The sequence below is a fragment of the Dermacentor albipictus genome, chromosome 1 (genome assembly GCF_038994185.2).
Source record: "Dermacentor albipictus isolate Rhodes 1998 colony chromosome 1, USDA_Dalb.pri_finalv2, whole genome shotgun sequence".
Classification (NCBI taxonomy): Eukaryota; Metazoa; Arthropoda; class Arachnida; order Ixodida; family Ixodidae; genus Dermacentor; species Dermacentor albipictus.
The window spans coordinates 278,554,558-278,578,070 of NC_091821.1; the positions used below are offsets into that span (position 1 = coordinate 278,554,558).

The 23,513-nt window shown below is 48.7% G+C and overlaps 1 protein-coding gene and 1 pseudogene across 3 annotated transcripts in view; both read right to left on the reverse strand.

The window, feature by feature from the left end:
- The window catches only part of LOC135920263 (nucleolysin TIAR-like), a 260,801-nt gene that overhangs the window by 180,881 nt on the left and 56,407 nt on the right, over window positions 1–23,513 (reverse strand). The gene's annotated exons all lie outside the window — the stretch shown is intronic.
- Window positions 20,605–21,670, reverse strand: LOC139054954 (tigger transposable element-derived protein 6-like; annotated as a pseudogene).

Sequence of the window (23,513 nt, forward strand, 5' to 3'; positions counted from 1 at the left end):
CTGCAACTTTGCAATGCGCTCCGCAAGAACATGCGCCTCACGCGTGAACTGAAGTTGCGAGTCAAGCTGCACAAGCATGTCCCGCGGACGTGACGGGCATATTAGCGGAGTGTTACAGTTGAGCGTCTGGTCCGCTCCCAGTTGCCCCACTAAGCCACGGAGGAGCGGCGGGCGATTTTCATGTTTTAGTTATGCGCGTAGCGAAGCAGTTGCAGCGCTATCTGGCCTAATTCAGGGTAACGAAATAAAAAAAAAACACCCATTGATCACTTTTTTTAAAAGTAAAACATTATATATATATATATATATATATATATATATATATATATATATATATATATATACACATATATAACATTTGTCCACGAAGTATCTAGACGTGCGCTTGCGATGCGCTACCGGTGCATTATAACCAGTGGAAAAATAAAGCGCCGTCTTCGGGGACGCCACACGATAGCCAGCGAGCTTGCTGTCCGCATCCTTTCCGACGCGCTGCACAACGCTCACCACATCCTCCCACGCTGCGGAGTATTCAAATGGATCAGCACTTACAACTCGTTGTAGCAAACCTAAATGTTCGTCTATGCGAAATCCCTTTTGTGGGAGACGAACATAAAGTGCACGGCATGGTGGAAAGAGCGAGGCAGGCGATGTGCCTCGATGCCCGTGCGAGAGAGGGCGCGCGCATCGACCACCCTCGCTGGAAGGGGGGCGGCGTGTGAGGGAGAGGCGCGATGAAATTTCCTGGTGCCGCTGAAGCGCGCTGGTGTGTGCAAGGACAAGCCGCGGCCCTTGTCTGTGTAGCGCCGGCGAGGTCTGCCGGGCAAGCGTAGGCGTGTAGACCGCGCTTGTTTGCACGTCGATCGTGACTGCTTGGAAGCGTCGCACATGTGCCACTGTGATTATTTTGAGGTGCGTGACATTGTGCTGCTGATGTGTTACGTATTACATAACGCGGCGTGGCTCCATGGCGTCAAAAGCGCGAGCATGTTTTGTACGCGGTTGCAGAACGTTCAAAGCCAAGGCCTCCATTTTTAGACCACCTAGAGACGCAGCTCGGCGTGAATTGTGGTGGCGGAACACCAAACGTGCTGACAAGGAGTTGACAACAGTGTCCTTTGCGAAAGGCACTTCGAATTTAGGTGCGTCGAAATGACCTTTCGGCATGTGATAAATGCGGAAGTAGTCACCATAGAAGCAGTCACCACAAAAGCAGCTGAATGCAATGCAGAAAGCGTGTTCACGCAGTAATTTGACAGGGGAGGCCTATTCTACCCTGAATATGAGTTAGCCACGCTCATTAAAGTGCTACAGGGTGCATTCACTTTTTAGCAAGCTCATCGGTATGAGGCCTGAACTTTGTCACAACTAAGATTTTCTCTCAGCATCTGGGAAGTCAACCACAGCTGCCCTGACATACTCTCAGCCCGTACACAATATCTCAGTGTTGGGTTTAACTGCTTTAAAGAGTTTATTTTGGTTTGGATGAGGGACACCTGCATCTCGGCGTCAGCCAACACTTCTATTTTTGAGCTCAAGCTCCTTCAAAGAGGCGGCGGTACGCTTCCTTTCTTGTTAATTCCTCAGTGCGTCGGTCCTTTCTGTTCTCATCCTCCTTCCGCAACGCATTCACCCCATGGATCATCTGAAGCATCCTCTTGGTCAGTTGTACAGCCAACGTCCGATTTTTCGGACTCCCTAGAGGCGGCGAAGTCATCCGAAAAATCGGGCAGGCCCGTCCGAAAAAGCTCTTAAGGCCTGCCAGAACACTTATTAGGCATATCGGTGCTCGTACGGTGACAAAACGGGGGTGCACGCGTGTATACTTAAGGAATACATACTGTGTCCCGTGACAATTGCTCCTTCCCACGCTTGTTATGCTTCACCGCGTAAACATTTCTGTAATGAGGCGAAGCTAACTTTCGGAGACTGGTATTGCGCAACGCGTTGTGCTTAGCGAGTTTCGAAGCCAATCGCGAGGATTACAAAGGCGGAGTCGGTGCCACTGCTGACAGCGCCGAATTCTCTCAATAAAAAACACGGCACCACACGGCAAGAAGCATGCGAACATAGAAGCCGCTAGGCCTAACTTTGCGCGGTGGTGGCTACGGCTGCCAGCGGATCTGCGTGCGAAATAAAGGTGGCGGTTGTGGCTTTCATCATCATCGGCCTGGTTACGCCCACTACAGGCCAAATGCCTCTCCTATATTTCTCTAACTACCACGGTCATGTACTAATTGTGGCCATGTTGTCCATGCAAACTTCTTTATTTCATCCGCCCACCTAACTTTTTGCCGCCCCCTGCTACGCTTCCCTCCCCTTGGAATCCAGTCCGTAACCCTTAATGACCATCGGTTATCTCCCCTCCTCATTACATTTTCTGCCCATGCCCATTTCTCTTTCTTGATTTCAACTAAGATGTCATTAACTCGCGTTTGTTCCCGCACCCAATCTGCTCTTTTCTTATCCCTTAACGTTACACCTATCATTCTTCTTTCCATAGCTCGTTGCGTCGTCCTCAATCAAGTAGAACCCTTTTCGTAAGCCTCCAGGTTTCTGCCCTGTACGTGAGTACTGGTAAGACACAGCTGTTATACACTTTTCTCTTGAGGGATAATGGCAACCTGCTGTTCATGATCTTAGAATGCCTGCCAAACGCACCTAAGCCAATTCTTATTCTTCTGATTATTTCGGTCTCATGATCCGGATCTGCGGTCACTACCCATAAAATACCCAAACATAAAATACCCAAAAAAGTGGATGGGGAAACGGCACCGCGGTAGCTCAATTGGTAGAGCATCGCACGCGAGAAGCGAAGGTTGTTTGGTTCCCACCTGCGGCAAGTTAGTTTTTTCATCCACTTTAATTTCAATTAATTTATCGTTTCTTTATTTCATTTATTAAACCCAAGTAATTTCCCCTATGTTGTCCTTGGTGTCAGTGTTTGTTGGCTTCTCATGATATATGAGTTCTCCTTGAGTATTTCCAGACTATTGAAATTCCCTGAAAATTCCCAGTTTTCCCGGTCGGTAGACACCCTGTTTATGCTTTCAGTGTGCATGATTTTATGCAGTTCAACACTCCGCCAAGTGGGATGCGAGCTCCATCGCAAACAGCTCACTGCAAAAATGATCCAGTTTGTGGTGTTTGCTAGGCTGTGCTTTTTCACCCTGAACAAAGACAAGGCTCTTCAAAGGGAACGCTAGAAACATTTAAAATTAAGGAGAGTGAAGTAGAGCCTACTGCTAAAGCTCGGTCTGATAAGTGTATGTGGATTACTGTACTAGGTAATAGTGTTTCCTCTGGCCTTGTGAAAGTGTACAACATCAGTGATGGAAAATATTTAGTGAATGTTGAGGGTCGCTAAAGCGCCCACATATGTACCTGTTTTTTTTTTTTTACAAAGCTAAAGTTTTTAATGGGCTTGTTGGTGGCGCGTGCGGGCGTGGATGGTGAATGACGCGGGGATGTTATAGCCCGATTTACTGCAAGCTGCCCCATTGTTGGACTTGTTTGTTTGCGTGTACGATTTTCTCTGCGCCCACTGGCTACATTTGAGGCGGATGACCAGAAGTCGAAAGTCAGCATTTCGGTTTATGTTCACGGCCAACGTTCGCTTGCGCCAACACCATGCAAGCCATTTAGTAAGGACCAACTCGTCCACAGTGGCCTTCATTTCTTTAATCGCATGGCTAAACATCATCTGCGCGTTCCAAATAACGCATCTTTCCATTGCCCGAAGTGTCTCCCTTCTTAATAATACTACGAACACTTTGCGACGGGCGTGCTAGCTGCCGTGCGCCGCCCCCTTCAAAAGCTCCCCACCAGCCGCAAGTGGCGCCACCTACATCGCTACTGTGTGCAGCCAGCCCCCGCCACACCACCCCCTTCCAGCCACCAGGCGTTTCTCTCTTCGCTGGCCCGCTTGCGGCTAAGCGGAGCGTAAAAACGCCAGACTGAAACACTAGAGACATTTAGCGTGTCCGGTATTCGGGCAAGCGCGGGCGGTTTTCCGGTTTAGCGGGGGCGTCAAGGTGAGCGGCCAGATTGGTGGCCCCAGCTGGTGGCGCAAAGCTCAACCACACAAACACAGCTAATTACTATATTCTGCTTAGCTGCTGGCGTAAATTTTCGACAGTGGCGTAATCGTGTTCACAATTACGCCGCTGCCAAAAATTTGCACGAGTGGCGAAGCAGGATACGGTGAGTTACTGCAGTTTTAGCTATGCCTTTGTCTGGTTGAGCTCTACAACACCAGGCGGCTTCATCGCTCCGGCCGCTCACGTTTACGCCCCGACCATCCGGTAATCCGCCCAAACCGCTCCCGTTTACCGGAATAGCGTAGTTTACGTTCTGGATGATACTTGATTACGCTTTAAATTTCGCATACATAGTGCACCCAAGTGGTTCTATCTGCCATGATTTGCGTGCGCGTCCGAAAAGTGTGAGCGGCAGCGCAATGAAAGCGCAATGAAACAAGTACAAGCAGTACAAGCTGTCGACCATGGCCTCCGAGTTGTTCCGATTTCAGAGGCCATATCCGGCGCGTGTATTTCGTCGATAGGTGGCGCTGCAATCCCGGAAGTTTCGCTTGTTAGGCTTCGACGCGTTCGAAACGAGCAGCGATGTCGAAAACACGGCAAGGTTATCTATAATCTGTTGTCGAAGAAGCCCGAGACTAACCGAAAGCCGTTTACGCAGTCATTTACTCCGAACGAATTCTAGAAAAGCAACGCCAAATTGAGTTCGAAGCGGGCGCCCGTGACCACCGCCATGCGTTACGTAAACTATGCAAAACACGCAAAGATGGTAACGTTAAATCTGAGAAATAGCGTACGTACGCTAAACGCTATGGTAGCTCAGCGTTCTGCGCATTTCGATCACGCTATTACGCTAAAGCTCTCTAACGTGTTGCGCGCGCTGTTTTCTGTCGCTCGCCGCCACAAGTATCAATTTCTCGCGGCGCGTAGGATAGCCTACGTAGTCCGCCTTCGGGGCGATGACATAGCCACCAATGTTGCCTTAAAGGTCCCCTCACCAGGCCTGGTCCTATTGAGCTGACAAGCGCAGAGCATACAAAGTGCGCCGACGATTGTGTTTGCAAACGATTACATCGCGCCGCGGAAAGGTCCGAAATTTCAATTCGAACGCCGTTTTCCCTTCTCGCGGCCGCTGCGCCAACGTACTCGGGTCCGCAGTGTGACGTCGCTCGTATTGACACAAGACTTGGATAATTATTCAAGGCAACATTAGTTATCTATGTGACTGATCTGCTGCTTGAATCGAATTAAGTTTAGAGAAATAATAAAACACACAAACGGAATGTCTGCGTGTCTTTTGCTTTACTTCGAACCAAAGCAAGAGAGATGTACTCCCGCTTCGTCTGCTTGTTCGCACGGTCATGCAGTCACGTGTGCAGGTACCGAAACTATGCCATTTTCTACCGCGTTCCAGCTCGTGATCATGTTCTGCGACCCGCTTGTTCTGCCTCAGTATTCGTGTAGCACTGAATTATAGCGCTAGTCGTGTGTCCTTGTGCACAGTGTGCAAAATCATTCGCGCAGCGCGCGCGCGACGCCGTCAGCGGTAGTGCATAGCGCCGAAAAACGAGAAGGAGGGGGCTGTGACGTATGCGTCACGCGATCCTCGAGGTCTGGTTTGGAAGAGCGCAAGGAAGGAATCTCGCTTGCGGAGGCTAGGCGGGGCGAGTGGAAATAGCGTCTTGCTAGGCAATGGAGTTCACGGGGGTTGCAATGTGGGCTTGTTGGTAATGCATCTTCAAGGGGAGTGCGGTAGCGCGATTAAAAGACGGGACAAAAGAACACACATAGGGGCACACACAGCGCTAGTTAGTACGGTGTGTCCCTATGTGTCTTCTTTTGTCCCGTCTTTTAATCACGCTACCGTACTCCCCTTAAAAATTGGCAATGGAGCCCGCCTGCTGAAATCATTAAAGCCCCCTAAGAGGAAGCTTTAGCTCGGGCCGAACTCAGACGCGGCCTATTCAAATACATGTAAAAACGCAAAAACGTTTTTCTGAGATAACCATTGGACCAATTTTAATGACATTTGTTGTATTTGAGAAAGTTAAATTCTAGTGACTGTTGGAAGTGAATCTTTATTTAGGTCTTGAATTTTGTTAAGAAGACTCGAAAACTTGAAAAAAAAAATGGAAGCACGAAGTTTACAGATTCATAGCTATGCATAAAAAACATATCTCGGTTCTGTAAACGGAATTTATCAGATCATTCAAAGCGGACAAATTCGATACGCCCTTTTATATCTTACGTGAATGTGTTACGTTGTTTACAAGGGTTCTGCAAAAGCTGTATTTCCATACTATGAAATTTTTTTAGATTCATGTGTAAGATATCCATTTCGTCCGCTTGAGATGTACTATTAGATGCCATTCACGGAATTGTATTATGAATTTTCGTTGCTGAGTTAGTTATAAAATTGATAGTTTCGTTTTTGAAAATTTCCGATTTTTTGCCAATTTTTAATAAATAAATCGCGACCTAAATAAAAAATCAAACAAACAGTCACTAGATTTTAAGTTTTTCTTTCAAATGCAACACACCTTGTCAAATTTGGCGCAGCTGTTGCCGAGAAAAACGAATTCTGCTTTTATATGCATTTAGATAGGAGCACCAAGCTAAAGCTTCCTTTCAAAATTCGTAGTGACTCTCCGCCTTCACTCCTCTCTTTCCTGCTCCCTCCTCGACCGTGGCGGCCCCGCCTACACTGCTCGAACGGCGGCAACATGCACTCCTCGCCACTCCGTAGACTCTTCTCGAGCTAAAATGGCGCTGATGCACGGCGCGAGGGCCCACGTGATGCTATTAGGCCAATAGGGACGCGGCGTCGGCCTCGGCCAGAGCGCGCGAGGAGGAGGCGGCATTCTTCAAAGCGTGGCACTATTTTACGAAGTTTAAGGGGCTGTAGAAATCATGGGTTCGCGGCACTCAAATATTTCTATCTCGGCTATTAATGAGCCGATTCGACAAATTTTTGTGGCAGAACGCTCCCTAGAGGACACGTAACAGCTTCCAGCGTATAGACAAAATTTCTTATGGGGCCTGTTAAGGTAGCAAGGACGTCCCTCAAACATCATAGGACGCCATTGTGGTCCCGCATCTCGAAAGAAGTGCCTCTGTACCATATTTTGTTACCCACTCACATGCGCCGTCATGCCAATAATTATATTTGCTCAATTTCATTGCAATGAGCACAACCCCCCCTGCGCCTTCAATACATGCATTACCGGTTACGCTTTATTTGTATACACAAAACTTATTTCTTTACAGCTGCGCACGAAACAGTGAAAGAACAAATAACGTGCATGCTATACACCAGCAAACAGAAAAAAATTGAGTGGCGCCATTTTCAAAGCGTGGTGGCGCCACCTGCTGCTCCGAGTTGCCAAGCGGGGCGACCGCAAGTAGACGCAGTACTTGCGTTTTGACATTTCTTTGAAGTTCTCACGAAGGATGGGATGGTGAATTTTTGCTAGCGAATTTAGTTGGTGAACTTCAGCTTCTCGGCAAGATTGTGCTGCAAATTGGAATGGCTGTGGGAAGCGCAACGTCCGCAGGCGGAGTGGATCGTTCGGCTAAGTCCGTGTTACCTTTGCACGCGGAAACATTGGTTATGCGTCTATTCCACTTTGATTTGCATGTCTAAAAAATTAAATTATGGGGTTTTAGGTGCCAAAACCACTTTCTGATTATGAGGCACGCCGTAGTGGAAGACTCCGGAAATTTCGACCACCTGGGGTTTTTTAACGTGCACCTAAATCTAAATACACGGGTGTTTTCGCATTTCGCCTCCATCGAAATCCGGCCGCCATGGCCGGGATTCGATCCCGCGACCTCGTGCTCAGCAGCCCAACACCATAGCCAATTTTGCATGTCTAACACATACGTAATGAACTAGTAAAAGCCTTGCAGTATGCGACATACTTTACCTCCGCGTTGTAGTGCCTGGAAAAATCTCGCGGTCGGCACCTTGAAAACGGGAGGCATGCCAAGTAAGCGTAGCGTGCGTGCGCGGATGCCCAGATGTGTCTGTTTTTTGTCCCGGGACGGTGGAAGAATGAATTACCATTTGTTCAGCCGTGTCGGATCTTCTGTGCAATGTATGCATACATTTTTAACAAACAACGCCGCTCTTGCCAGTAGTTACGATAAGCAACACAAACCAGCTTTCGCACGTAAAGGTTTCGAACAGCTGCAGACAGGTATAGGCTGTTTCACATGGCGCGATTTTCACTGAGCGACACAGCGATTTCCGTCGCTCAGCGACCGCCGCGACTGGATTCCAACAAGTTGGTCGCGCCGTCGCAGCGATCGGCGCGTCCGATCGCCGTCAAAATAGGCGCTTTCCTGTTTTACCGCGCGTCTGTGAAGCAATGTCGCGCGCCAGTTTTAGCTATGTTTAGGGCGTATCCACCAGCGTCTGCGGCTTAGGAGCTTCATAAACATTTCTATTTTCTTGCGCTTACACAATTCCTTTGAAAGGAGAAGCTGCACGCTATCCAGGTCGGGAGAAGGACGCCGCTTCAACCTATGGCACGTACTCACTTGATCGCCACCGTCAACCTCTTCATCGCTACAGATTGCGCCAGCTGCTTATACATGCACATTTAAGAGTAGCTTGCTCTTCTGCAAAAGCAAATACTTATCTAGGGAAAAAAGTTGTAGCTCCCATAGTAACAACGAAACTAGAGTGTACTAAATGGAACCGCCCCACCGAAGCCGCACGCTCATACTTGCGGTATTGTGCAGCGCCTCACTCACCGTATCTGCAAGCTGTCGTAAAGTCTCAACGCTTTTAAACATTAAAAATGGTGTACCTATTCTACTATCGAATAAAAATAGGGAAATTCGAATATTTGACTAGTTTCCATGTTTTTATTTAACAATGCAGGCATGGATACTTTGTGAGCAGGAGGCAACCTTGTGCATCGCGCTGGAGCAAACGCATGCGAAAGCTGTCAGAGAAAATCGCTATGCGACGTGCGCGGCAGAACGATTGTTTTTTTTCGCCCGAATCGCGCCATGTGAAACAGCCTTATTGCGAAATTTCGCGGCCACTAACGCCAGTGCACGGAATTACTCTTGAGTTCGATTGTAATGAGCGTCACAAATTTGTAGCGGTGCGAACACTTTTGCGGCATTTACTTGCAAAGTAGGTGCGGAGTTCTATGGCGAGAGCCGCTGTACGAAACCCACCTCAGGCCTTTGTGTAATCGAGGCCCGTAGACAGACACATACACACAGACACGCACAGATACACACATACAGACACAAAAGGGCATGCACGGCTGAACATGCCACAACGGCACTGCTCTCGACGTACGTCGTGTTCGTCGCAAACGGTGCTCTGCAATCTGCTTCATTTTCGCTGGTTATTAGCACATCCATATTGGCGGCGAGGAGTTACGGAGTCGCCATCTATCGGAAGCGCCTCGCTGGCGTAGTATGAGGGATCACGCGGCGCGCACCTCATAGGTTTCGCTGTCAGCGCTCGCTGAAAACACCCCACGCGAGCTCTCCAGAACATTTCTGTAAGTACTTGCAAACGAGAGAAGTTTTTTACTGTCTATTTATTTATATTGGGTAAACTGAAAGCACACAAACGTTTACAGACGCTATCTCTTTACCGAAAACGTACAGTGAACGCCACTGCGCGCGGTCGCCGCGATGGATTCTCCCGAACCGGCTTCTTGCGTGAAAGGCAGGTAAATGCTGAGAGCAAACTATGTGAAATATGTTCTTATAGTGTTTGCGTAACTAAATGTAGCGTAATAGAACGAAGCCTCAATGCAGCGATCGCACAGATTCGCAGCGACCGACTGCGCGTCTGCATGCTTGTCCGCGCACTGTGTCGCTTTCTCCGCGCGCGCGTTTTTGCACCGTGGCATGAGCTTTGGGCCGCAGAATATGAGCATTTGACAGTATACAAGCAACCATTGTTGCGTGGGCGCGGCCAGAGCTGTTCAAAAATAATTTCATTTTAGAGACTTCGACGCCTACAGGGACTGTGATGTGCCGTCGCGACGATTCCATTTTTTTTTCTTCTAAATTCTTTGACCTTTCAATATTTCTCGAGTTGCGTCGCACTGTATGTTTATCAGTGTTCTCAGCGTGCGATTTCCCGCTGCTCCTTTTTTGTAATTCAGGACAATAATTCATAACACAAACATGACCATATGCCATGCTTTCTTTAAATGTGCTTCTTACCGCTCCCTTTTCACTCCACTGAACTTGTCAATATCTATAGCATCAAGTTCATAGACCAAACCATCATGACATTAGTCGGGCAGCGGACTCGGGCGAGCGTCTCTGTGCGCGTTTTCCGAACATCGCAGACCCGGCGCCGTAGTACAAATCTTCCTCGCGTTTGTGCTTGCTGCATACCAGAGTTGTAGCCGATGACGGTTTGCCTGTTTTATGTTTCGCGAGCCAAGCTTCACGCAGCTTATTGTCCTGCGGCTACGTGTGAATAAGGCTGACACCTGCCTCCGTTACGTACAGTCGCGGACAGAATAAAATCGACCACGGGATCTCCGAAAACGTTCAATTCCCGAGCAGCCTGTAGCAGCAACCAGTAAAACTGCCCACGACAACGTTGTTAGCATATTCTAGTCGAGGTCCAAAATGCAAATACCAGATTGCGTTGCGAGGTTGCGGAGATATTCAGCTTTTTCTTAGATTTCATGGTCCATAATATTCCGTCCGCGACTGTACGTCCGGCCCTGCGGCAACGAGCAGTAGCCTACCATGTTGCGCGCCTTCAAAGGCAGCCACTACCTATTGTAGTGCTTTCAAGCGTTGTAAAGGAGACACTCGAAGCGGGAAAATCTCGCCACTAAATGAGGACCGCAGCGTACGAGAGAATTTAAACTCTCGTTGTCAGCTCGCTTCGGCGCTCCCGAAGCAGCCGACGCGGCCGCTACGTCCACGTGATCCCTCCTAGCACGTCACGCCGACGGCGGCGCCAGCTTTTCCAGTGGTGGAGCTCGAGGCCAATATGATGCAGTAACGCCCCGATGATGTTCTGCACTTGGATGTTGCAGGCACAGACATATTTACACATTGAACACCCCGTAAAACATAATAATAATAATAATATTTGGGGTTTTACGTGCCAAAACCACTTTCTGATTATGAGGCACGCCGTAGTGGAGGACTCCGGAAATTTTGACCACCTGGGGTTCTTTAACGTGCACCTAAATCTAAGCACACGGGTGTTTTCGCATTTCGCCCCCATCGAAATGCGGCCGCCGTGGCCGGGATCCCCGTAAAACACACACGCTACATGCACGCGAACGCGTCTTGGCAGCTTAGGGAAGATGACGGCCGGCCGCTGGGTTTCGGAATATGCGCTTAGCGCATCCGGTTCGATACTAACGTGTTCTGGTCTACAGTCGGATACAACCAGTCTGCAGTGAAGTCCCGCCCACGCTCTCATAACCGCCAGCCACCACTGTTCCTCCGTGATGCTGCAAATAGTTCGTACTTCAAACTTTCCCTGTTACCTCAATAAGGTGGTAACCACAAAAACAAAATTATATAAGAGCATAATTTTATACTTTGTCACTCGTGGAACAGTGAAAGCCTAATTCTTGACTGAACTGAAATAAAACGCTTGCTTCGCTGCAACTATTTAGTGTCAATTTTCTCTTCAGTTGGCATTGAAGTTTCATGAGTAAAACGGACTCGGCACTGAAATGAACTGTACCGTAGACTTTTGAAGAGTGAAATTCTCAGACTCCACACACTTTGTCCCTGTCTATTGCAGACCTCATCGCCTCCCCCGATTAAAAGACTGCAAGAACAGCAGACGCTCCGGAGGTATCAAGCATAGAGTTTCCTACAAAAATTACTAGAGGGAACTCTGGCGCTGCAGTCGTCCTACCATGGGAATGATGGGAAGTACATGGATTTGCCTGATCTTCGTGCTTGTGGATTCAGACGTTCTTGTGGCTTTGTATATTACGCTATATAAATATTACTGTCGTATATTTCAGCGCAATCTATATTCTTCTAAGTGCAGAAGACGCCGGGAACGCGTACAATTGCTATTCATTGCAACGATTGAGCTTGTCTATGTGCCCAAATCGAAACGCGCCAAGCGTCTCAAGGCACTCGCATGCCCGCGACAAATTCATAAGAGCGTCTCATTCGCTTGCCGATACATGCATCCGTGGCTTAATGGTTTCAATATCAGGCTTCTGTACTAGAGTCCCTGTGTTCGAATCCTGCAGTCGGAAATTTTAATGTTTATTTAATTACTTATTACGCAATACACTGTTGAAAATGACGAGTTTACAAAGTCACAAAGCCGTTTGAAGCCAAAAGGACGAAGTTTAGGCAAATCCATGTACTTCCCATAATTCCCATGCTGGGACAACCGCTCCCATTGTAGCTCACGTAGACACTAGCGCCAGAGTTCTCTCCAGTAGTTTTGTAGGAAACTATGGTATCAAGTACGACGCCATTTTGAAAACATCGCATGACGACTTTGCTTCTGTGACTGGCTAGCGGAGTTGCACAACCCCGCGCGGTCCGTGCGTCTTGGTCGCCAACTGCTTTTTTTTTTTCCAAGTTGTATCCTACTATAGCACGCTAAGAATGTCAAGGGCATTCAGCCGTAGTTGAATAAATGTCGTTAATGAACGCCCGATCTGCACGCTTGGGCTCACGTATCAGAGCGTTTTTTTTTTTCCTTTCAGTAGGAGTCAAAATTACATTTTCGTGAACAGACACTGGGGTTAATCGAGGGGCCCGATTATTATTAGTCATATCATAATAAGCCAACAAACACTGACACCAAGGACGACATAGGGGAAATTACTTGTTCTAAATAAATGAAATAAAGAAACGATAAATTAATGGAAATGAAAGTGGATGAAAAAACTTGCCGCAAGTGGGGAACGATCCCACAACCTTCGCATTTCGCGTGCGATGCTCTACCAATTGAGCTACCGCGGCGCCGTTTCCCCATCCACTTTCTTGGGTATTTATGTTTCCTAGTAGAACCCTGGGAGTGTTAAGCCAGCGCCCCCACTAAGTACTTGGCGGCGGATGTGGAACATTTCTGCTGCAGGCGTCACGAGAACGTTATGTTTTTGGGTGAAGGCAACCGGTCAATAAACCCACAGATGATAATACCGGAAGGTATAATGTTGCCGGATTTGAGGCCCTCGTATGGAAGTGAAAGTGGATGAAAAAAAGTAACTTGCCGCAGGTGGGGAACGATCCCACAACCTTCGCATTTAGCGAAGGTTGTGAGATTTTCGTGAACAGGCTCTTTTCTCATAAGCTTTCACTTTCACGGCCCCGGAAAATATTTTGAATGAAATGTGTGCTCATGAGCCCCTGACGTGTTTTTCATTCCACCTGCATTTTTTTTTCTTTTGAACGCTATATGCTTACAAGCGCATAAAAATCCGCAAGTGCGTTGTATATAAAACAGCAGTACCTTCACGTGTGAATCAAACAAAAATAGTTGCGCTTATATTTTTAGTACGGGAGCAAGCGTTGCCTTCGAGTTTGCGCTGGCGGAGGTTACCAAACGCCGCAGTGAACAGACACGAGGGAGCGAGATCTGCAAACTGGTTTCACGCATTAAAAGGACGCGAGCGGCCCGTGGCACTGGAAGCGCACGTCGCAGAAGAGACGGTGCCACTGACAAATGGCGTTGAATCGCCGGCGTCAATGCAAGGCACGCTGCAGAAAACGCACGCATGCATGGGCACGTATTCCAGGCAGCGTGACCCTCGGGTGTTTGGAGCGTTTTGTAGATAAGCTGGAACACTCCCACAATCCAGTGTCGTTGCTATAGCCTCCCTTTTTGCTGCTGCCGCCTCCGGAGCGTTTTAAGACGGGACCACACATGACGCTACTTTGAGAGCAGGGGCGCACGTACCTGCCATTCACGCGCACATTCTTTGAGAGATGGTTTACGATTGTATTGACCTGTTATTTTACATGGATAAAGGATAAAGTTTCGGGCAATAAGGATGTTAACTAGGAACGCAGTCGCCGACCAGATGGTGGTTGCGGGCTCCGATTTTGTCCGCAGCCAGGCGAAACACGGCCACTAGCAGCTCGACGCACGCAACACTGGCCGTTTTTGGGGCACATTCCAAAGTGACCCCCCTTGGAAGTCGTAAGCGTAAGGCACAGCCATAGTGCGCCCCACTCACGAAAACCAACGGGGATCACCGTGCGCCATCAACACTGGGCGAGCGCGGTGGCGATCGATAGCAGCAGTGGTACGCTGCGGCTATTTCCCGTGGCGCTCAGCCATCCGGGTCGACCAGTGGCTCACTCGAAGCACCACCAAGTGCGGTGCAGCAGCGGCCAACCATGCCAGCGCAGAACGGCTTCCAACTGAATTTGGCGTTGCTTTTGCAGAAAAGCAAATGATGTAAACGGTTTTCGCTTAGTCTCAGCACGCTTCGATGACAGAGTATTATAAATAACATTGCGCAGTTTTCGACATCGCTTCTCATTGGCATCCCCTTCGAAACGGAACGATGAGTCGCTTAGCCTGCTAATCGGGGTACGCTTTTCGTTCTAGCATTCCTTGAAACCTATACTCAATACCGTTACCTATACTTGTAACGGATTTATCCCTATCAATCTCTTCCCTGCTTTTTTTTACACCAATAACTTCTCTTGCTTATCTCGACCGCTTGTATCCAATTTAGATCCCGCGTGTCTACCAAGTTGACATTTTCAAATTCCCCGAGTTTTCCAGGTTTTCCCTGAGCGACACAGAACATTATTTTATGTCAAGACAGGTTGACACCACATCGCCCGATGCTGTGACTCTCAAGCAAGCATAAAAAAAAAAAACTTAATCCGGCTTGAATAGTAAGGAGTAATGTTTACCTCATTCAAAATAGAAAACTGAAGGTAGGCGATAGTAAAATGCATAGCAAATAAAATAGATACGAAAAAGAAAAACGATAAAGCCCTTTGTAAGCCGTGTCGAACATCTTCAAATACGAATAAAAAGAGATGCATACAGAAGCAAATATTTTCGAAAATGAGCTACTTCTATCAAGTGATAGCAGTATGTATTGATATTAGGCCCGAACATTGTCACAAGTGAGATTTTCTCAGCAGTTAGAAAGTCAACCTCAACTGACCTCACATACTCTTAGCCAACGCACAATTGTATTTCACAGCTTTTTTTTAGAGTTTATTTTGGTTTGGATGAGGGCCACCTGCATCTTGGCGTCAGCCAACACTTTGCTTTTCGAGCTCAAGCTCCTTCAAAGAGGAAGCGCCACAGTCACTTTCCCGATCATTCCTCAATTCATTTCTGTTGTCCTCGTTCCGCCGCGCGCTCGCCCCACGGACCATTTGAAGCATCCTCTTGGTCACTTATATAGTCAACGTCCGATCTTTCGTACTCCCTAGGGGGCACGGAAACGTACGAAAAATCAAATCGGGCAGTCCGAGAAAATGAATGCGCGTCTTTTACTGCCCTTAAGGGCTCAAATAATCACAGGCACCTCCGAAAAAGCTCTGAAGGCCTGCCAGAACACTTATTAGGCATATCGGTGCCCGTACCGTGACAGGAGACGGCGGGTGCACGCGTGCATGATCATGGAATACGTACTGGGTCCCATGACAATTGCCCCTTCCCACGCTTGTTATGCTTCACCGCGTAACATTGGTGTGCTGAGGCAAAGCTACCGTTCGGGAACCGGCAGTATGCAACGCGCCATGCTTTCTAAACTTCGAAGCCAATCATGAGGACTACAGAGGCGGAGTCGGTGCCGTTACTAACAGCGGCGAATTCTCTCAATAAAAAACCCGGCAGCGGACGGCAAGAACCTAAAAGCGAATCAGCTAAGCCTAGCGTTGCCGCGGTGGTGGCTATGGCTGCCAGCGGATCTGCGTGCGAGTGCGCTGGTTCGAGGCGGCGAGATAACCAAAACGGCGGTGTTGGCTTTGTTTAATGCCGTTTCGGACTTACGGTCGCGGCAAAAAGTCCGGAAAATCGGACAACGAAGGTTTCTTGCGTCTGAAATTACACACGTTATTCTAGGGCACGTGGTGGTGCCGAAAAGCCGTCCGCATTATTGGGCATTTCACAAAAATCGGGCGTCCGGTAAATCGGTCAACTGCACACTGGCAACTCCTCCAGCCAACGACACGGCGTCAAAGACAACTCGTTACGATTCCTCTCTTTTACTCGAGTCAGCAGTTGGGCGACTTTCGTTCCCTTTCAATAATATGACAGCTAATTTTCCCTGATTGAAGCACAAATTTCCCGAGTTTTCCCCGAGTTTTTCCAGACTATTCAAAATCCCTGCGAATTCCCGGTAGGTAGACACCCTGAGATCGCAGCGCTTCTGGAATGTATACGTTAACTACGAGTATCAATGGGTGAATGCCTTCGCATTCCATTAGGCTGTGCCGTTTCCGGAGAGAGAAAGGAAGAAGGAAAGGCAGGGAGGTTAACCAGACAGTCCAGTTTGCTACCCTGACCGTTTCCGGACTTTCTGGCTGCAGCATGCACATGGCTCATCTTGTTTTAGAATATTTGCTCTGGCATGTTTTCGACCTAAGGCGATCGGTTCGAGCCTCAAATAAGGCACTGCCCTTTCCAACGGCAAGAAGCTTCATAGCGAAAGTCGAAGCAGCTAGGCCTAGCGTTGCCGCAGTGGTGGCATGCAACGGCTGCCAGCAGATCTGCGTGCGAGAGTGCCGATTCGAGGTGGCGAAGCAATCAAAACGGCAGCGGCGGTGCCTTTGATTATTGCCGTTTCGGACTTGCGGTCACGGCAAAACGTCCAGAAAATCGGACGGCGAAGAGTTCTTGCGTCCGAAATTTCACACGCTCTGATACGTTGACTCTATAGGGTACGTGGCGGTGCCGCGAAGCCGTCCAAATTATCGGGAATCCCGAAAGTCGGTCGTTGACTGCACACTGGCAACTCCTCCAGCCGACGTCAGGGCGTCAAAGACGATTCATTACGATTCTTGTCTGTTGCTAGAGCCAGCATTACCACGACTTTCGACCCTTTCAATAAAATTGCCGCTAATTTTCCCTGATAGAGGCCCAAATTCCCTGAGTTTTCCCCGACTACTCAATACCCTTGAGAATTCTCGGTTTTCCCGGTTGGTAGATACCCTGATGTATCCCCGACGTTACTGTAACTGGCCTGTACAAGCTCGTCCTATCCTGATGACCTTTGCATTTCTAGATGAGGTTCATCGTGCTTTCACTGCATCCAACTAGGGTGCCTCTATGTAGCGCGCCGCCGTACAGGGTGGCGACACCTTTTAGCCTGCGCCACCGTTTTGCTCCGCGGTCGCCATATTGGGGCGAGTCGCTTGCTGCGCCCGTTCCTTCCAGCGTTGGTAAGCAGCATTGTTGGGGAGTTTGCGAAGCTGCCGTGCTGTGCGCCAGGTGCTGGGCGATTGAACTTCGTTCAGTCGCAGAAACCAGCATGCCAGGGTGTTGTGTGCCACTGTGTGCCGGCTCGACAAGGAAAGGTATGCGCCGTTTTCGCTTTCCACTGGATAAGGAACGGAGAAAAGTATGCGCCTGTCTGCATTTAGGTACCATCATTGTGTGGTTAGAATAATACCGCGAAGCTTTTGTTTGATCATTCTTAAAGCGGCCGGCACGCCGCATTATCAGTTTTTCTGTGACGCGTGATGCGACCAGATTTATCTAGATTGATCCGAGCCACGCGCGACTACACTCTTAGGCAAAGTTACAACCTTTGGCTTGCCCCTTCTGCCACACAACAATAATCGTTATCTGCCTTGTTGCGTTTCCTTTCTTTAACGCTGCGAGCCGGGTACTTTCCAGTAACGAACGGCACGCGCGTTATCAGCATAGAGCAGTTTACACCCTTTGAAGTGCCACTTCTGATTACGCGCGTGCCGTTCGTTACTGGAAAGTTCCGGGCTCGCAGCGTTAAAGAAAGGAAACTCATCAAGGCAGATAACGATTATTGTTGTGTGGCAGAAGAGGCAAGCCAAAGGGTGTAACTTTGCTTAAGAGTGTATGTCGGGTCCCAGAATTTCGTGGTCTGTAGCATGTTATCTTGAGGTTTCTTTACCAGCTTTAAATTGAGCTGGGCCGAGAGCGGCGGGCATCCTGTACATCGATGACAGCCGAGCACGTTTGCTGCTATCGCCGCCGCGATGTTGTGCTCAACGTCAACTGGTTGCTGATTTGTAGCAAGAGACACAATGGAAGCCTACTGCATGTTATGCACCGTATAAACTCTCATGCCCGAAAGCATCGAAAGGCATTCCTTTAAAATCAGTCAATCTAGTCAATCGGTTTGAGCATCCAGTTAACTAACGCGGGCCCAGCTGCACAGCAGTCATTTCCTCTGAGATATATGCATGTAAGCATACGCTATGTCTGTGTACAAAACGCGCTTAGGATTGTGAGTAAATGTGCAAGACCTCCATACACCTGAATTTGCTGGCGCAAGCGCATGCTGAACAAGAATATCGGCTGACGCTCCATTGCCCGTCGTATCTGCACTCGCCACAATATGGCGGTCACGAAGGCAGTGTCTCCACCCTGTACGGCGGCGCGCTACATCGAGGCATTCTACATCCAACCGGGTGGTAGCATATCTTAGAGGCAATGGGCGACAGGCTTGTGCTGATTCCGCCGCGCGTCAGCGACATGGCAAGTGTAAATACACCGCGCTTCCGGGTTTCGAAAATTGCGCTCTGTCGCACTTTTCAGGCGCGCACGCAAAGTTTGTCTTACGCCACTTATGTGCAACATGTATGTAGAATAACGTCCTGCACGTAAATCTCACTTTCTACAAGTTCGTTTGCGGAACGGTAACGCTATGTGGCTTAACCGTAGTCATTACGCGAACTGTATTACCTACTGCGTCATGGCACTGAACAGCCATTCGAGACATGGGGAGATCACCCGAAGGAGCACAACACTCCTGCCAATGAACTCATAGTGGGTGAAAAACAAACTCCTACGTCGGTGTCACCACCTTGGCAATGGTGTCGACGTGAACATCGCTTCAAGGGCACAACACACTTTTTTTCTGAACCGGACAAAGCATCAGAAACAACATGGCTGCTGGTACAGCCATTATTGCGGCCATTGCTACAGCTTTTGCCCCACCTCGAGGATTCAATTGAAAGGTTGCCCGACAACATACAGCTTGTTATGGCTATGAATTAAGCGAAGGCTGCGGCACTAGTATTTTACTGCATTTTTAGTATGCCCTTTCGTTTTCGCACACCCAAACAAGTCGCACGTTTTAGACATTCCTCAAAGGCAAATGGTGTGTTCTGGTGAGTGATCCTCACTTGCTGTCCCGCATTGCTCCGAGAGGCTCTTGACCAACTTCAGCCAAGCAAACCCACCTGGCATGTCCAAACGAGCCATCAAGCCGACGGCTGTGCCGGCTAGACCGACGCCAGCCTCGGTTGCGCGTCTTAGCCACACGGCCGCTCCGGTGCTTTGACGTTACACTGGCTGTTCATCGATTCACACCAAGTTGATTGCCTCCACTAAAGTAAAGAAGTTGTCCGATGTCGGAGAAACCAGTGGCGAGCTCGCCCAGTAGAAAACATTTACTGTAGAAAATAGGATGAGCAATTCGAGGGTTCCACTGGCTCGAGCTCTGCGGCTTGCCTGGAGTGTCCGAGCTGTGTCTTTCGGATATCAGCACGCCAAGTGGCTGACTAGCAGTGCCATATCAGACTTCATTGTTGTACGTGTTCAATAGTGGGCGATGGATTTAAGGGGGTTTGTCCGAAACAAACTGCTGTTATTCGTGCATCGATGAAAATTTGCTAAAATAGAATGTCTACCCACATTGCTTCCATAAAGTTTGAGTGATACTTTGAGAATGTTGCATTCAGCAGAGTTTTTCACCTTTGCACTTTCTGAGGGCCTGGGCAGTTTAAATATGCAATATAAGGTTCGTTGAGTATTGATTGCATAGCTAAATGCGTGCTGAAGGTCATGACATTCTTGCGTTTTTTTTTCCTGAAACAAATAATTCGGATTGTCATTTTCTATGTTACCTTTGCATATCAAGCACACTTTCGGGGTGAATGAATAGCCACATCATAAATTTAGCCAAGGTTAAGCTAAGAAAGCGAGAATGTCCCCCGACCTGCACTGTAGCCCAAGGAATGCGACGAAAAAAAGCAGACCCAAAATAGGCTGACAGTAATAAAGAAATCAGCTCCAAATGCTGAGCAGAAAGAAAAAAAAAAATTGAGATCACGTTTCTAAAAGTTTCACCTTCTCTTTAGTTATCTAAAGAGCCCGCAAATCTGTAGTATTTGGTGTGTTTTGTGATGCGAGGTTTCTTAGACATAACCCCTTTGTTTTTCGTATCAAATTCTTTATTGCTGCTCCACAAAGAGCATGTTCCTAGGATTTCAAACCCAGTGAGGTGCAGAACTGTGTGTGGGCATGAACATAGCTCTAGTGTACAGTCGAGTCCCGCTACAACGAAATTGACGGTGCACGAAAAAAAATTCGTAGAAGCGAAAATTTCGTTGTTGTGAAATTCACAAAAATATGGCTAACCTGAACTGGTAAACCACAAACAAACTTTTATTTCCAGAAGTCAAGCAGTGTGGACTGCTTCCCTTTTTTTCCTAGGAGCATCATGACGCGATTTTCGCATTCGGAGAGTAGCTGCATCGCGACGTCGTCATCATGCACAGCCACGCTGTTTCTGATGACATCGAACGCATCCAGTACGCGAGATGTGGCCGGTGGATGCAGGTCTGGCACTTCGTCGTCATCCGACTGCCCCCCGTCGTCGCGGACACTTTTTATGATGTCCTCGTCGCTCAATTCTTCACGGGCGATCACATTGACGTCAGCGTCGATGAAATCGTCCAGCTCGACACTGGATGGCACACTTCCGGCACCTTGAAGGGCCGCCCAGGACGCAATTACGTCTGCTGGCGGTTGCACTGCTCCGTTGCAGTCAGCAGCATCCTCAGCGGAGTCGATGTCTGGGTCTCCGAGCTTGAAGCCAGCGTGCGTGAAGCAGTTCGCGATAACTGGCCGTCCAGTTGCAGCCCACGCAGCAGCCATCATCTGCAGCGCCATGTACAGGTCTAACTTGGTGTCGCGACCGGTCTCCACGTTCAATAGCAGACGCTGCATCACTCGCTGGCGGTAGGCGCACTTCATACTTCTAATGGTCAAGTGGCTGTATGATCGAAGTGCAGTTCGGCGGAAAGTACTTAAGCTCCACATTTGTGAGCTCCACATCCAGAATATGATGGGCGGAGCAATTGCCCAGCAATAAGCACACCCGCCGGCCCTGCCTCCTCATGTCGCAGTCAAATGACGCGACCCACTCGGAGAAAATGGCCCGCGTCATCCAGGAGCGGCTGTTGGCGACATTTTACGGGAAGGCTCCTGTTACCTTTAAAGCAACGGGGCCTCGCACTCTTCCCAATGACTAGCGGTGGGCGCTTGTCGGATCCGTCCGCATTGGCGCACAGCAGCACGGTCACGCGCTTCTTACTGTGTTTACCACCGTGGCAACGCTGACCTTTCATTTCGAGGGTTTTTGACGGCAGCATCTCGTAAAACAGGCCTGTCTCGTCAGCGTTGTATATGTCACACTTGGCATAGTCTTTCAACAACGTCGAAACGTTTGTAGAGATCCAGGCGGATGCGCTGCCTGTGTCTGCCGATGCCGACTCGCCAGAGAGCGTCTTGCCGACAATGTCATGGCGGGCCTTGAACCTGCTGAGCCAGCCTGTGCTCGCCTTGAAATCATCGATTCCCAGCAGGCAAGCGTAATTCAGGGCCTTCTGCTGCACGGCGTTTCCGCTGATCGGTATGTTTTTTGCCCTCGTCTCGACAAACCACGCGTACATGGCCTTGTCGAGGTCTTCGTGCGCCGACGGCGTCAGCTTCTTCCGCTTGGCTGATGTGCCCGAAGCAAGAGCTTGCTCTATTGCTTCTTTTGACTTCAAGATGGTGGACAGCGAACTGGGAGAAATCTCAAACTTCTTCGCAACGTCGCCTTTCTTCTCTCCGCTTGCGACTGCGGCCAGGATCCGAGCTTTATCCTTCAGGGATAAAAACTTTCGACATGACGGCGCCATGTCGGAAAGCACGCTAAAACAACGGCTTCTCTGATCAAATCGAATACCGCAACACGTGCACAACACGAACTGCCAATTGCACTAGCACACACCAACGGCGCCGAGATGCAGCATGGTCTGACGAGACGCCTGAGTGTCGGCTTTGGATTGTCTGCGGCTAAAAAGTTTCAAGCCAATCCCAAAGGCAGGCCAGTCTCATCGCCGTCGCCATCGAGCAATGGCGGCCCCCATGCTCGGTCATCAACGGCAGTTTCTTGTGGTGCCAACACGCGATGATAACTTTGCAGACGCTTTTTTATGTGCAAAATGTTCGAAATTGCGTTTCCTGCGCGGCAAATTAAGTTTCGAGCCTGGAATTACTTCGTCAGATTTCGTTAAAGCGGAACGGCATAAGAAAAAGTGTTCGTTGTGGTGAGGATATTTATGCATTGACTCCTATGGGCAGCTGACGGGGAACTGAGAATTATTCGTTGAACCGGACATTTCGTTGAAGCGGCGTTCGTTGTAGCGGGGTTCGACTGTAGTACCTCCAGTGCAATCAGTGAAGCATTTTCTTTCTGTAGAATCGACCATATTACTGCATGAAGGCTCTCAGGAGCCTTTCGAGTCCTGTATCTTTGACTATACACTGTTTTTTAATTGATGGATGTTATGTGCGTCCCCTTTGGAACAAGGTGGTGGGTTGCGCCATTATATTGCTACGCAGTGGCGCCATCTATGGGCACTCGGCATGCTGGCTTGGGCGAGCGCTCCGTCTTGCATGGCAGGTATACGCTCGGCAGTAGTTTCTGGCGTTTGTTTTCGCATTTGTGCCATCTATTTAGTATGACGTGCATCTTTTAGGTGGTAAACGGTTCTGCGAGATGTACTGAAGTGGTTCAAGTTGGTATGGGTGGACTTTCTGCTGGCGTTGAGGTGAACGGTGCACGCAGCGCGATGTGCGTGCGCATATCTGAGCCTACAATCAGCCTCAGAGATTGTGTATTTCTTAATGTTCCATTCACTAATGTTACCTTATGGCAGTATTATCTTCTAGTTCTAGGCTGCGTTTTAGGAGCAATTAAACATATGCGATGATCCTAACAGCGTGGGTACCGTTCTGCTATGACAGGAGCTGTGCTGTTGTACTTTATACAAACTGTTAGCTGCAGATTACACTGCGTGAGTATTGGTTGAGTGGATGAGGCTTCCCCCCATGAATAAAATTGTTTTGGCTAGGAATAGCAGCATGCCTTACAGTGTGAATTAAGCTTGTCCAGCAAAGCGACCGTTTACGAACTGCGCGAGTGTCTTAAGGGGGGAAGTGGGTCTTAAAAATTTTTTTCTTATTTTTGGGTGAATCTTTTATAAACTCCACTGTCTGGGGTAATTTTTCGTGCTGATTTCAGA